This window comes from Colius striatus, chromosome 2, assembly GCF_028858725.1.
Source record: "Colius striatus isolate bColStr4 chromosome 2, bColStr4.1.hap1, whole genome shotgun sequence".
Classification (NCBI taxonomy): Eukaryota; Metazoa; Chordata; class Aves; order Coliiformes; family Coliidae; genus Colius; species Colius striatus.
Window position 1 is genome coordinate 86,405,212 of NC_084760.1, and position 16,143 is coordinate 86,421,354.

Consider the following 16,143-nt stretch of genomic DNA (forward strand, 5'->3'; position numbering starts at 1 on the left):
TGGGTAGTAAGGAAACAATGTTATTTTGTCTCTCTACACTCAAGAATAGTGTTTGTTTCAAAATGGGAAAAATACATAGGATCTTTATTAATTATTAGAAGTTTGGAAAACAGTGAGAAGTCTGAGCTAAGCTATGCAAGGTAGTTGAAAGCTACTTTGGCCTGACTTTTGCTTTCTTTCCTGAACTGCTGCTTCACTAAGTGGCAAGCAGCGGAGGTCGGAGGTCAAACGAAAAGGATAAGCGTCAATGGGAGACCCTGTGGTGTGACACAAGTGCATAGTGGTATATTGTCCACAGCCCATGAAGAACTTGTCAACAGCTCAGTGAGAATCCCTCAACGGAGCGTCTACAGTTTCATTGCATCCTCCTCCCTGGAGGCAGTGGCAGATTCCCAAGGAAGGAACAGCTATATAAGCAAGATGACTCTCTAGGAGCTCTGCTGTCTTCTAGCTCCTGTTTTATTTATCAGTATAAAGACTGTCAGTAGGGAAAGCTTCCAAATCACCTGAAAGTTCTATACAAGCAAGAACTGTCAGAAACAAGTTCAACTAAAAATTAATTCAACCTTAGAAAGTGAAAAATAAAAACAAGTAGTATTTGCTAAATTGGCTTACACTACATTAAGCTCTTGCAAAATCTTCTTGTGAAATCTCAGTGTCCAGTCTTCTGTTCTCCTGTGACACCTGAACTTACCTAAAGCAACAGACCAGGCTTTGAGGAACCAGAACTTCCTGCAAGGGAAATAAATAAGATGATGTCCTTTTGAGGAAAACTTAATTATCGAGTTATCGTCAAAAACTCAGTCTTTTGCAAAAAGCAATTCATTCTCAGCACTGAAGTTATCAAAGACAGCATAGAGAGTATCTACTGTTAATCTGGTCAGATTTTTCAGTCCTGCTATACAGCTTGTGGACTCAAATAGAAGAGAATTCGTCTCACAGCTAAGAAGAATTCTTGCATTTCTAGAAAAAAAACAGTTTAAAAATATCCACTCTGCACATATATTGCCTTTGTTTGGGGTTAATTCAGCTCCTAGAACAACTGAGTAAAAGCTCAGGAGAGGGCTTTTAGGCCTAACATCAAACAAGTAACAAATCATCATCCTGATTCTGTTTTGAAAAGAAACCAGGACACAAGCTGAAGAATCTTGAATTGTGTCTGTGACAATATAGACAATGAAAAAGTTCACCAGGAAGAGAAATCAGAATCTGTTTCCCAGACAAGACACATCACAGAAGGGTTTGCAGATGGACATGCAGCCAGGTTTATTCATACAGAAACAACAGGTCTAACTAGAGAGTTAAAGTTAGAGGAGGGGAAAGTAACAGCAAGCAACATTTTTTTCTCTGGGTAGCGGTTTCTAAAGAAGCAGCAGCTTGGGTTTCTGCAGAATGAGTAAGGAATTGGTCTGGAATTGCAAAGCCCATTTTAATGAATCTCCTCTGGCTCTTAATGAATTCAAGCATTCCGTATTTTCTAGCTTACTTTCAGACTCTTCCTTAATCATCATTTTAAACATAGGAAAATATATAAGATAGATAATGAAAATAGATCCCAGGATACAGTCCACCTAACTTTAATGCAGCCAAGGAATTTTTGCCATCTAAGAGTCTGAGTCAGATGACTATTTTTTTTACCTGTTTGTAGTGGCCTATGGGCATTTTGTCAACTAGCTTGTCACTTAGTCCAGGTCATCTGTGTTTAAATAAATGGGATTACAGCAGCATGAACATAGGGATAGAACAGCACCTTGCACTGTAAATATTACGCCATTTGTGGGTTGTAATGTTACATGTTTATGTCCACTGCTCCCAAGACCAGAAGAGCTCACCATGTCACCAAGCGAAACAAAATCTATAGCACTGATTTTTTTTTTTTGAGAAATGACTGTCAGGGAACCAAGCCATAATTCACGGCCCAAAAGCTGTCTCTGGAGCTTTCACTTATCTCAGAACTGTGCAGACAACATCAAACAGGAGTACCAGCTTCTGGACTGACAGACCACAGTTTCTCAGTCTTTGGAGCACGCTATAAGTAAGTGTACAAGTTACTGTCACAAGAAGCACTTAAAAAATCCCATCGTCATTTTCTTCCTCATATGAGACCAGCTACCTGCTGAAAGCTGCTGCCTTCAGAGAAGAGGAGCAACATGGCAAGCAGGCTTTCTGGGAAGCACAGACTAGCACTCAGCCATACTGCTACTGCTACAGGAAAGCAACTCTGGGTGCATGTGAACTGTGTTGTGCTCTCTGCACAAATCCATGCTTTGATCAGCACCCTTTAGAAATCTGGAGCAAGTCCCTTTCAAACATAGTATTTGAACCTTTGCAATAAGCTTTTTACCATTTTGTCTGTTAGTTTCCCAGTAGGATCCAAAGGCCTAGAAAATCCCATCTATACTCATCCTTAGGGGCCCTCTTTACTGGGCTTTGTCTTGAGAGTCCATTCCCTTTAAACATCAATGGGAGATGGACATGGAAGCTGAAGACCTTAAGGCATCACTCCACTTCTGATCCCTTAATACTGGAAGCCCTGGTAAAAAAAGCATCTAAGTTAACTAGACATAGCTTTAAAATCCACCTTCAAAACTGACTTCGGTCCAGCTTCTCTCCTTTCCAAAGCCAAGCTCAGCTTCAACTTGTGCTAGCAGAATCAGGTTGTTTGTCTGTCCCCACAAAGATAGCCAAAGTGTTGCCTTTCCTGTAACAAGTCATTTTAAAGGCACTACCTTTTCCTTACACAGCACATGAAACAGATGGATTTTGGCCTTATCTCAGTTTCAAGTAAGAAGTCAAGTTAACTTTTATATCTTCCTATAGGGTATCAGCCTTTCAGAAGAGGGCGTTTCTTTTTAAAAACAAGTCCACCTTTTCTTCCTCGGTTGAGGTGGCACCCCATTATCAATCTGCACCCCTATGTTCCTTCGATGCTTGAGCACTTCTCCATCCTACAGCACATTGACATTGGCCCTAAGCATGAGCAGTTTGCTTCATACGTGGCAGATGTGGGGTGATTCCCCATGGTGACACCGTGCCTGGCTGCATGACACACCAGCACATTGTCTCTTGTGGTTCTGAACACAGATGAAATCACTCCCTAGGATATTCAGAGTGTTAATGGAAGGAAGAAGGTGGAAACCAGAAACTTTGTTCTGCAAACCCCACAAAGTTTGCCATAGCATTTCATAAATGATAGAAATAGTCATTTGTAAACCTCAGTAACCATCAAAGGATCACAACGCAAAATCAACAAGCTCTTCAGATTTCTTTGCGAAGAACTAATGAAAATGGTCTTTTGAACAAGAGCATAGCTACCTGGCCTCTAAACATAGTAAGTTGGCTGACTTGTGAGAAAATTCAAAGAACTTGCAAGCTCCTTCCAAACTTTTGCTCCTCTAAGCAAGGCTGTGCAGCAAAGAGTCAACCTTGCATTACTAAAGGCAACTTGACTTCACTGAACGATGGGTGCTGTAAGGAGATGCAGAAGGGACAGTGACTAAGCAGAAAGATAACAAAATCTACATGAGTTTTATTCACAGACCTGCCAGTCCCCTGACAATCATAGTGTGGGAAACCAGAATAATACAGTGAGCTCTAAAGATGAAAACCACGTTGAAAGGACTAGATGTCACTGTAAAAATAAAATATAAACAGCAGCTTTCCCTTCAATGGCACCAATACCACGTGACTCTTAATAAATTACATGAAAACAGATCTACAGGCTCCTGCCCTAAACTTATTCATCCTTTGATAAGAAAACATGCAAACATAATCTGGAGAAGAAAATTAAATTCCCAGGACTGGATCATATTCAGAATAAAAACAAAGAAGTTCTTTAAAAGCTAATCTCTCAGAAGTTTCAGTACAACATGATACTCTCTCAAGGTGCAGATTTCTCTACCTTGCTGCTTAAGTATGCTTCACTATGCAGAGCATAACAATAAAAAGCGTTTTTTAAAAAGTCCTTTAAAAGGTAACAAACTGAGAAAAAAGAGAGAAACAAGTCTCTAGAGCATGAAATTAGAAGGGGTAGGAATCAGATCCTCCAACAAATACAGAGATGTCACTCTGATTACTGGCTAGTAGATATATTTATTTTATGAAAATCTAGCATAGTGTTTCCTTTATCAGCTGCTCTGTCAGGCACTTCTGAATAAACATATTCAGATATCCAAAGCAACCTCTCCAATGAAAGGAAGTGAACTTTATCATTACACTGACGTGTAAACAAAGCCAACTACCAAGAGTGTTTCAGGGAGCATCATCCTAATGAAACCAGAGCTGGCAGTTGCCTTCCTGCTGATTTCTCAAAATCCGGAATAATATGAACTGTCCCCCAGGATTTACAGGCCATCCTACCCAAAGCCTCCCCACTCACACCCTTCCTCTCAGTTTTCAGCTGGGCAAACCATTTCCCCTCCCCATGAGATTTGCCTGCAGCAAGGACCCCTTAGTTTATACCACAACTATAAAATGAGAAACACACCCCATTGCAAGAGGTCACCCGTGGAGTCTGAGATTTGGCCCAGTTAAAGTTACCACTGTGGAAACACAGAAATTGTGTATTTCTGCTGAGGAAAAATGGCTACACAGGAAGCCCAGCGGCTACAAACTTGCTGACTCATGTTTAGCCAGATTGCGACCTCAGGGCCGGTAGAGAAGACGTGGGAGAGAGCTTGTAGATGTCATAATTTCAAATAAACCAAGGGAGTTTCAAGTTCATATCCCTCTGAGGAGGATTAACCTCCATGCACAGGAAGAAAGCGTGACAATTAATATCGCACACGAAGAGGAGATCCCTGGGCATTACAAGGGGACGAGCTCGCTCTCTATACATTGTCAGAAATTCAGAGCCAACACTTTGGGGCAGAAAGGAATCCTTGTTTCTTCTGTAACTTCAGTGAGTAATTTGCAGCTCCTGTTCTGTAAGAACAGAACCAGGAACCCTTATTCCAAATCTCCAGCTTCACCAAGACGTCACTTCTTTCTCCTTTGTCTTCCCAAAAATGAATCTGAGAAGAAAACACCACCACAACTGCTGTTCCCTAACCACAATTAGGGAAAAGATGCAGTCCAGCACGTTTCAAGTGCTGTCTTCCATGTGGTGTAACTTGACACATGATGAAGATAGTAGGCAGTCAGTCTCACCTTGCACCTCCTTCAAAACCCTGCCATAACTACAACTCCAGACAATTCAAAGAAGAGGAAAGGGAGGACTAGTGCACTGCATATTTACTACACATTTTCTGTGATCTTTGGTGCTGCAGTTTTGCTTATGTCTCTGCCTTTTGCCTGCCAGCTATCATGTGTCACAGTTGAGGAACAGTCCTATGAAGTGCTGAGATTATTAAATGTCTTCCATCTTCAGGTATTCATTGGGTAAACGGGCTGTCCTGGAAGCCTCTTGAATCAACATCTACACAGTAAACCCACAGTTTATTGCTTTTTCCACAATTTTTCTTTCCATCATCCAAAATCAATTCCAAAAGGCCACAACAGGAGATTATTTAACACACACCAAAAAAAATTACTTTGTTCCCAGACTAGCTTCTTTCTACAAAATTCTCTGTGGAGCAATCCCAATTTCTGAACCAGTAAGGAGTAATAACATAAGCATATCTTGCATTCTAGACGTGCCAGGTCAAGCACACGATTGGTCTTACTCCAGCCGGTCACTTCAGGACAGTTACAAAAATGCAAACAAAATGTACTTACAGCAAGCAAGAAATTCTGGTGTTTGTAGATTAGAAACATACACACTCATCTTTTTTTCCGTTGGACCTGTGGAAAACTTGAGGATATGTAAAATACCTGCAAGACTGACATACCAATAGCCCACACAGCTTCTGTTTTTTCCACACACAGATTGCTCTCCAGGACGTAGGCACGAAATACTGTTTGTAGTAGTAAAAGCTGAGTGATTGTGTAGATGCAAGAATCTAGCAATTGCTACCTTCTTTATTGTGTTCTGTTGTTTATATAAGTACGAAACTTCAAGGAGGAAACCTAGAGTATTAAATTTTTTTACATGAAATATTACTTTCTCAAATCAAGTCTCTTACATGTACCATGTACCAAAAAATTCTCTGTCCCGTGACACATTGGTGACGGCTCTTCAACTCACCTTCCAGAGTTAAAGGTGGTTTTCAGCATTTTCTTACTTAACTAGCTTACATTAACTTACTTAACTATTGGTAATAATAACACGTTATTCTAAGGGATTTCTCAAATAATCAAATGTGACTGAAAAAGAGACTAAAGTTGCTCTTATTGTTTCAAAAATAGAAGTGCATACACACGATGCAAAAAAATATATTAAGTAATCCGGTGTAATCTGGATAATTATTTTAAATGAGTCCTCCAAAACCCTGAATGTGTCAGCCTACGAGTCCACTTCCTATGTTTTTCTATCTGTAAGATCTGCAAGTAATTTAGCCTTGTTTTCACAGAGCGCAAAGACATTCCATTTGTTTACACTAGAGACAAATTTTACTCAATTGACGCAATTCCATTGATTAAATAATGGCTTTCTTCCTCATTTCAGGCAATTTCGGCCTTATATCATGACATAAAAGAGGTAAGTGATTGTCATCTGTGGTCATATTATGTGACGGGCAGATTATCAGGTATGAGCCTCACTGCCTATTGACAGGACCTTTTCAAGGACTGATTTAAGTCTGAATGCTCACAACCTGTTCGGAAAGCTAGGCAGATGATTAAATAAGTCAACAAAGGGTCAACTGTAGGCCAACTACAGGTGATTTAACTGGAGGGACCTCTAGTAGGTCAAGTGAAATAAAGCAGACATAATTTGTCCAACTTATGCATTAAAAACAAACACTGAAAAACAGCTTCTGTTTATCTGCCATCTTTGTGATAATCCTTCTTTAACAAGATTGTTGGACATCCAAGTCCTCTTTACTGCTTTTTGGGGTTTTTTAAGAGAAAAGGCATACAAAAGTCTGTGTTTTCCTTATCAGCACGAGGTTTTGTCCTACAATAACATGGAGAGTTATCTGTTGCATTTGGAAGATAAGGAAATAAAATCCTCAGCAATTGTGGTAAATAGAGCACTTCTGAGAGATTTCCAGAACAAGAGAGGTATTTGCCCTCATGCTCTAGCACAGTGCTTATCCCAAAAGCATTACTGCACCCATTGGCTCTTCAAACCATAGTGTGTAACAGTCTCGTTTTCTGGTCTTAGACTTGTGCGAGACAGCTCACACAAGCCCACGGAAGGTTTCTCCGCTCCTCGGGCCAACACGGGATGCCGGCCAAGAAGCAGGACAAGCCTCAGCACAGGAGGAGTGCTAAGAGGGGTGCAGGCACGGTGAGGATGCTTACCGGTACCTCAGTTCTTAAGCGACCTACCAGAAAAGGCGTTAGGAATCTCATTTCAGTGAAGCCCCAGTGACATCTAGTGGGCAGCTCTTTTTCAGCAAGGTAGCTAACGGGGCAAACCCGAGTAGCATTCCCTTTTCTTTGAGGGAGGCTGCAGAGCAAGACTCGGACAGAGAACAGTACATTTAAAAGGAAACGTTAAAGGTTTTCTCGTCCATCTCCCTGCTCTAATGCAGAACCAATTATATTTGTGAGGTTCCTCTATGAACACTCAAGCAAACAGATCTTAAAACTCTTCTGTGATGGAGCCACAGCCACAACAGCCATAGTTCCTCTTGAGCACTCCAGCCACAAGTTAGGAACTGCAACATCCTTTCTTTCACCCTCTTGTCCTACTCACAACAGGCACAGAGAACAGGGAGTGCTTATAACTTGCCTAGATATCTGGGTGAGCAATGGTGGCATGATATACACATGGTCCAAACAGGTTAGTTATCTTGTCAGCAAGTCACTCCCCAACACATGCAACCTCAGCTTCTCACAAACACATGTTTTGTCCAAAACAGGGTGACATTTCACAGATGTAGCCAAAGAGCACATCCCTAGCAACAGGCCAGTGTCCCATCCAAATTGCAACACCTTATTCCAAAGGGAAAAGCACAAACATCCATTTCTCAATCTCATTTTCAGCAATAGTTTTAAACCCAGCCTACTCAAAGCATCCTGCTCACAATAAAGCTTTTAACTCCAAAAGCTAAAGTTTCGCAGACATGCAACAGTAGCAGGGATTTTATAAGGGACAATATGAAGCATTTGTAGCTCTAAGTGTGACTCACCTGCATTTGCCTGTATACATTTAGGAAATCCTCTCCTAAATAACACTGCTCAAATGATATTTTATTTCTTAAACCGTGGTACAGACTTGTTAGGTTTCAGTAATAATGCCAAACACTAAAACCATCTAACAGCTATTAAAGGAACAGTAATTTATTTTTGGAATAAGATTCTACATAAGCACTTTATAGACACTCCTGAAACTTGCTTGAATAACACAAGGATTATTTTTTTTTCCCCCCTAAGCCAGTATCCAGACCTTGGTGGTTTGGGCTGTGCTGTGTGTGCTTCACACCACACAGCAACATCTGCTAGCAGTTAATTTGGAAAATGGGAGACTGTCACCACAAAATGTAGACCTTTTAAAATAAACACAAGAAAAATATTACCAAGCAAAAATAAAACTGCATAATAAATATAAGTGGGTGGTAGCTACACACTGGTAGAGAGGACTTTATCACAGATCAAACAAATCACCATACTGAAACTGCCGCTTTCAAGAGACAGCTGTTGTCAGGCTGGGATCTGGACTTCTCTCTCATGCTCCCTTGTCATTTCTTCCCTTCTTGAAGTCCTGATTGTCTATTTACTTTCATGGGGTCGTGATATTAAAAATATAAACCTCTAAACCTAGATTTCCAAAATACCCTGTCGGCATGAAAAGCTCAGTCATTTTTTTTTATGAGCTCTAGCTATAGAGGAATAGAGAAGTAAGCTTCCTCCCAACTACAGATGGAATATCGACTACAAATAAAGTCAGAAAGCAGTTTACTGGGCCTCTGTTGAAGTGTTGTTCTCAAATGGACAGCACTGCATTAAATTCTGGGAGCTGGAGAGAGTTTTTCTTTATGTCTCTATATTCCTTGGCATGATTAAAATTTAAAAACAAAAAGAAGAAGAAAAATTCCGCATTTTTCAAAAAGAAAATATAGCGACTAGTTAATTCCAAAATGTAGAGCAAAAATTCCAGTGGTCCAAGTGATATCAACTGGCAGAGGTTATCTTGCAAGCCTTGTCAAATGGGGCTTAGTAGATATTATTGTGACGATTGTATGGAAAGAAATTGCCCACCCTCATATGCCATTAACTCTCAGCCAGGAGTCACAAGCCCTTCTCCCATTGTATTTAACTGGGAAGCCTACTGGCAAAACGGACTTTTCAGCTACCATTATCATTGTGAGGATGGGATCTCCTGTTATAGTTTTTCTCACTGTTTGGTGCTCTCAGGGAGTCCCTCCTAAGTTTTCTGAACAACTGTGACTTCTTTAGGCTGAGAGCATACTTCCTCACAAGTCAGGCTTGTGCTTGGCTCTAGCAGTAGAGACCTAGTGACAGATTGCATGAGAGTCTGTATCATAAGTGTTTAGGAAGAAGGGTTTTGCACAAAGCTCCCCAGGAATCACACTGAAAAGAGCATACAGGCTGCTCGGGGAGAGTCTGGAGCCTCCTTCTCTGGAGGTTTTCAAAACTCACCTGGATGAGTTCCTGTGCTACCTGATGTAGATGGACCTGCTTTAGTAGGTGAGTTGGACTAAATGATGCCTAGAGGTCCCTTCCAACTCCTACCATTCTGTTATTTTGGTGCACAAAAATCACATGAATTTGGCCAGTAGGTTTGATAAAGTTTCAGCTGAAGATAACAAGTGAAAAAAACCAACTTGTATTATCATCAGCAGAGCAGAATAAAATCCCCTTTGAACATTGATGCTGCTGGGGGAGATTGAAAAAAAACCCACACAGAGATAAAATGCTTGTTTACCATTCACAGGTTTTTACATCTCTCTTGCTTTCTTCCTCATTCTGCCTTTTTGCTTGGGAAGACTGGAAGGTGCAAAGTGAAAGCAGGGACAGGCATTGTCACGGCTCTAGTACATGAACGCTGCATTTGGCAATCCAAGTTTACTCTTGCCGATGGGCAATGGTTTCAGGTGGTTGTAGGCAGGTCAAGTACTCTCAGCTTGCCACAGATGATCACCAGTTCTGAGAGTCTCACCTTGGAGCAAGAGTCTGAACCAGATTTGTCTAGTGTTAATCTCTCACAAAACTTGCTGAAGTTACTGAAGACTCTCAACATCTCTGTTGCAGCCTTAATCCCTTCGGCCATTGGTTTGGGCGATTTCCTCAGCTCACAGGGCAGAGTAAAAATTAATGCACTGATATGAAAGTCTCAGATAACTTCACGATCGGCAGCAAGGAAAAGTCCACAAAAAGAGAGAGATTATATATAAAAGATACTTTGGAAACATACACGACCCAGAAGAGCTGGCAAAAACCATGGAATAAAAGAGTGAGATGCTGAGTAACTGTTCATAACTGTAGTGAGTGCTACCCATCCTGTCTCCTATGCAAGGCTGAGCTGCCTTCAAAGGTGCAAGCTACATATGAGCAAAGAGAAATCTCTTTTACTGTGGAAATGAGCATTTCAGATAGCCTCAAGGAGAAAGCCCTGCCCAGTGAATTCTCTGGCCCTTTGGGTCTGCTAGGAGCTACAGGAAATGGTATTCCCCACAGCAAAGAAAAAAATAAAAGCTGTCTTTTGTACAATTGAATGTGCTGCAACTGATAGTACTCAGGTCAGATGTCAAAGGAGACTGGTGCCAGAACGGTGATATACGGCTGGCATGAAAAGGCTTGGGGCGTCACCATCACCTTACCTCTGAGGATATCAAAGACACGGTCAGACATGGACAGATAACATCCACTCACACTTGGGGAAACAGGAATTCCAGTGCTTCCAAATATTTCTATCCCCAAGGTAGTCCCAATGAATTAACCCCTGTAAAACATGTAAGTATGCAAGTATATTTGGTTATCAAGCTAGTAACAGGAAGACAGAAAAATAAGGTTCTGACAAGCACTTTCAGGTGTGCCAAGTGACCAGTTTTGCTGTTTAATCTGGTGAGGTTTGTAGCCTAGGGTTCTTCTTCCTTCAGTTTGGCTAGATCTAGCAGACGCTGTTCCCTCTGCTACAGGGAGTAAAAGCTGCTACTGTCACCCTCCCTGCCTCAAGTCTGTCCCTGTATACCCCAGACAGTCCTTGAATAACCAAGCTTGGGTTAACCAAGTTAGACCTATGCCATTTCTCTGCTCTCGCTCTTCTATTGCCATGAATACAGGTCTCTCTCCATCCTTTTGCTCTCAGGCCAGGAGAGGTCAGAGCACAATGTCCCCTTGGACCTCGTAGCACTGGAAATGTTTATGCAGGGGAATCACTCTCTGCTGTCAAACCGAACCAGGCTGAAGCTCGCTTGCCTAAGACTCTTGATTTTGAAACCAGATCTATTCACGTGGGAACTGTGCTGTGTGTTGGCTGCAACTATGCCCATAATCCATAGGAATCAGTGGTTAGGAACAGCACATCATCTGACTTTTTTACTGGAGGTTCTCACTACTCTTTTATTATTACAATATAAACTTAATGATACAGCCAGGCATTTAACTTTAACGACCTAATTATAATTGTCTAAGGGGCTCAGCTCTTTCTGATTGGGCATAGACATCTCGCATCCGTACTGAGGATGGGGAGTATTCACACCATGGTAAAAGTGACTCCCTGGTGGCTTATCTGATTTACAGGCTCTCACGGCTCAGATCTCCATACCCCTACATTGCATTGTTTCTCCAGAAACTGCACTATTATACATTTCATAGCTGTAAATTATCTTCCACATTTCTCTCCAGTTATTCAAAGCAGGCAGTTCTCCCCAGAAGCATACAGAGTGCTATACTTACACAGCCTGTTTTGAAACTGGTAGGCCACGACGAAGACACACACAAGTCAGCATAGCTTTTGCTCATATGCTTGATTTGCTGTTCAGATTCCAGAGCTGGTTTTTACGTCTGTCACAGGGTATCTGTCATCACATCTCTTCAGAAGCCCAGCAGGATATCCCAAACACCACCAGCCTTACAATGGGGAAGAAGGTCCCTTTCTTTTCAGGGTTTTAGTGGCAAGGTTTTAGTGTCAAAATCTCAAACAACAGAGTTAAACATTGTGTGTCAGAGATCAAACTAGAGAAATCTAATTTTAAAGAAAAAAAAACAAACCAAACAAAAACCAGCTTTTCCACCCACCCATCTTTGCCATGAGCCCAAACCCTCTCTGACTTATGGCAAGCACACTGGAAAATATAAGATTTTTCCAAATTAAAAGACCATATGGCCCCACCACAGTTCCTTTCCAGATAAAATCATAGAAAGTCCTCCCACGTTCAGAGTCCACTCCAGTGGGAACAAAAAATTCTTGCTTACCCATTCTCCTAGGATTCTATGGGAAGAATGAAGAGGGAACAGTTTCAAGGACAACTACCTAGTACTAAAGCCCCAGATACCACCAGCAGCATTAATTTCTAACCAGATAGCTAGGGATCAGTTATATTTTGCTGCTACCTGTCTTTCGTCTGCAAAGAGAAAAAATCCCAAGTTTTCCTTGATTTCAGAAACTCTCATGTCAGCTGAGGGCACGCAGCACTGCATTTTTGGTGGCCTGCCCCTTAGACTGCTGCTGTCCCAGCTGCCGGTCCCTCTGTTACAGTCATCCCAGGATCCAAAGAACCAGAGGGCCCACAGGCACCCAGCTCCTCCACATGCAGCCGTAGGCACAGGACTGGCTGAACATCAGCTGAGACAGTGCATCAACCACTTCCTCTATTCCCTTTTCAGCTGTCAGATCCCCCTGATGGTACCTGTCCCACACAAAAGTTCAAAACCCTCTAGTCATGGAGAGGTCTCCACTGCAGAGCTGACACCACCAAGGGCAGAGGACACCGGGACCACTGCCCAGTTGCGATCCCTTCTCAGAGAGCCACCTCCCAGCTTTGCTGCAGCTCTGGGAGGAAGATAAAGACAACTTCAGAAAGATGCTTTCCTTTGCCCAGAAACCTAGCCCAGAAGCATGTGCCTCACAGAAGCTTGTTCAATCAACTGCCCACGCAGGGTTCATTTAAAGTCCTCTTGCTCCATTTTTTATATTGTACTCAATATCTGCCGCATTGTGTCAGGCGCCAGGGTCCTGAACCACAATGATTTCTTTGCAGTGATTTGAGGTAGTCTCAGCAAAGGGATTGGGTTTTTTTTCAGGGAGACTGAGGAACTTTATGGAACATTATGTTCATCTGTGGGTTCCTAACCCCTTCAGACAGAAGGTTGCTTCTAAGAGTTTTTTCAAATTACATTCAACTTCTTTGGTGAGATCTTGCAGGAAAGAGGCAACAGAAGATCTTATCTGAGCCCTGGCATGCAATGACCTTGGTGCTCCGTTTCATCACTGGTTCTAGGGTCACGTTATTAGGGATAATACCAAGAATTATAGGATTACCTTAGGCTTACAGATACATTTTATACTGGCTAATTTATGCTGTCTTCCCTTTCATGAATGCCTGATGTAATTAATATATGAGACACGGGGTTTATAAGACTCTAAAGGTACTAAGGTTTCACCTAATCACTATTGTTTGAGGTCCTATGGAAACTCAGCCTGATCTGCCACTGGGTATTAGTAAGCATCTGACCCCAGACACATGATGGTATATTAGAAGTGCTAGTAAAGTATCTGGTTAGCAGACTCATAAAGGCAAACTTAATGAACTAGTACTGTATGTACACTGCTGCTCATGGAAGTCATATCTGGCTGCCATGTGTGCCCAGAAGCAGTTCTTTCTTAGAGCACGCTGAAAAGCTCTGTCACCACAAGTCAGGCTCACCCCTTGATACTTTTCATAAGGCATCAGAGGAAATTAACGTTGGTTCTTCCAGGTTATATCTTCTATATGATAAAAAACCCTGCACCATCTGTATCATATGGAGAACAGAAACAGATCAGAACAGAGACAGGTAACATGATACACACGCAACTGATAATTCAAGTACAGATCTGATGTTCAGAATCTGACAGAATGATAGATGGGGTCGGGGTTTACCTCCTTAAAACATCCAATATCAGCTGGAGAAATGAAAGCAACACAAAAATGTGCAGTCTGATTGTGACTGAAAGTGAGCTGTAAAAAGGGAATAATTGTTATTGAAGATGACCTTTCAGCTTGTAGTAAAGACCCTAGTTATTTCAGTGTGCCGTATGCTAGGACATATGTGACCAATATGCAGCCATCAAGAAATCTTCTGTATATCACTAAGCTCTGAACTATTTGGTCCTGAAGATATAGTGGATATATAATAGCAACATATCCTCTACCCTTGTCAGCGCTGCCAGAGTTATGCACAGGACTGAAAGACATACAGATAACAAGATGATTGGATGCTTAATAAATGCCTAGATGAGACATAGAGATAAAAAGATTGGAGGTCACTCCCATGGTGTTACATCAACATATAATTGTAATAATGCAGCAGTGAGTCAAATCGAAGACTAACTAACTGAACATCAATCAACTAACATGAGGGTTCATTTCTTCCCATGCTGCACATGAGACTGGGGAGAGCATCAAAGCCAACCTTGCAGACAGCATTTTGGGTGAATCATCCCTTCTGTCTTTTAGTTACTCATTCACAGATGCTTTTTGTGGAATAAGGCAAGACAGACTATACACAGAGACAAGGTGTGTTTTAAGGGAAGAGAGGAAGCGTGCTCACAATGAAACCCATCTTGTGCCTAAAATTCAGCAACAAATTCCTCAGTAATTATGCATACCAGTAGCTTGGAAATGCACCTCTTAGACCTCAACTCAAATGTTAAAAGTATCTGAGTATAGCTGCACTTGAATTTGTCATTGTCCACACAGAAATTTTTCTTTAGGATCCCTCATTCCCCTACTACCCTAATTTGCTGTTTTAACTGTCTCTGGGTTTGTCTGATCAGAAGAATTCTTCTTTTAACCTGGTTTCATATCAAAGCATGTTCTATCTCCATTAACACACCATTTATCACAGAGAATAAAGATTTACAACATTTCGTCTGCCCAAAACAGGAAATACTTGACCCACACAGCCCAGTGTGTCTGCAACCACAAAGTCACTGAAGCTCATTGTCCCATGACATGAAAAAGATCACAGTTACAGTGCCAAACTGCTAAATCTTGAGAGTCTAATTTTTGCATGGCTGAACTACTTTGCCAAAACAAAACAAAGGCTTTGAACTGAGGCTATTTCAGACAAGAAATGAATTGTACTTCTCAGGTAATGCAGCAACAATCATCATGGTGGATATATTTGGCTTGGTGGGTAGAAGCCAGATAACAAAATTTCAAACCCCATTCTTTCAGGTTTTGGCAGTTTGCTGTTACTCGGTGTATTACAGCTTGAACCTTCTAAGACAGGTATGACACAAATAACTCACCTGGGCCATCAGGAGACAAGGGCAAACATCATTTGCCTTTCAGAAGCTGACGAACTGCCATGCAGGCAGGTTCTTTGTACCAAAGCAGAAATCCATACCTTTTCTTTCCAATTCCCTTCTCTGCTGAGCAAATGGAAGGGAAGGGTAGAAACATTCACAAGGAAGATTAGCACATCATTGATTCCATCCTCCCTTTCTTCTCCTCATTGGCCATGTGGTCTCACCACAGCCTGTGGGGTGGACAAGAGATGGTGTTTGTGGCAGCAGCTCCAGAAGCCTACAGAGAGAAGTCCAGAGAACCTGCTTGCCACCTGTTTTGTCAAAATTGGCATTGTCTGTGGAAATCAGTCCCTTGAGTTAAAGGTGAAATAAAGTAACTTGAAGTGAAAAAGATTCTCTGTAACCACAGGTTTTTTTTAATAGGCTACTTAGACTATTCAATCCTAGTTATTTATTTGGGAAAAAAAAACCTTGTACAAAAAGAGAAAATGTGATGTCAGCCTCAAAAACAGACTCTTGATTCAGAGTAGTGACAAAGCAATTCAGACTCCAGAATTCAAACCAAAACCAATTTGTCAGATTTATGCCTGGCCTAATGCATGCCTTCCTAGCTCGTAAATGCATTACATGTGGCATCTAGGAATAAAGTGCTCAGCCTGAAAAAGGAAGAGGAAATA

At 41.5% G+C, this 16,143-nt stretch overlaps 1 long non-coding RNA gene across 1 annotated transcript; it reads right to left on the minus strand.

Annotated features, from left to right (window-relative positions):
• Positions 1-633: 633 nt before the first annotated feature.
• On the minus strand, positions 634-12,463 carry LOC133625009 (uncharacterized). Its single transcript, XR_009818302.1, has 3 exons — positions 11,908-12,463; positions 10,830-10,951; positions 634-732 (listed from the first exon to the last, which is right to left on the minus strand). It is a non-coding gene; the product is annotated as an uncharacterized LOC133625009 (long non-coding RNA).
• Positions 12,464-16,143: the final 3,680 nt, after the last annotated feature.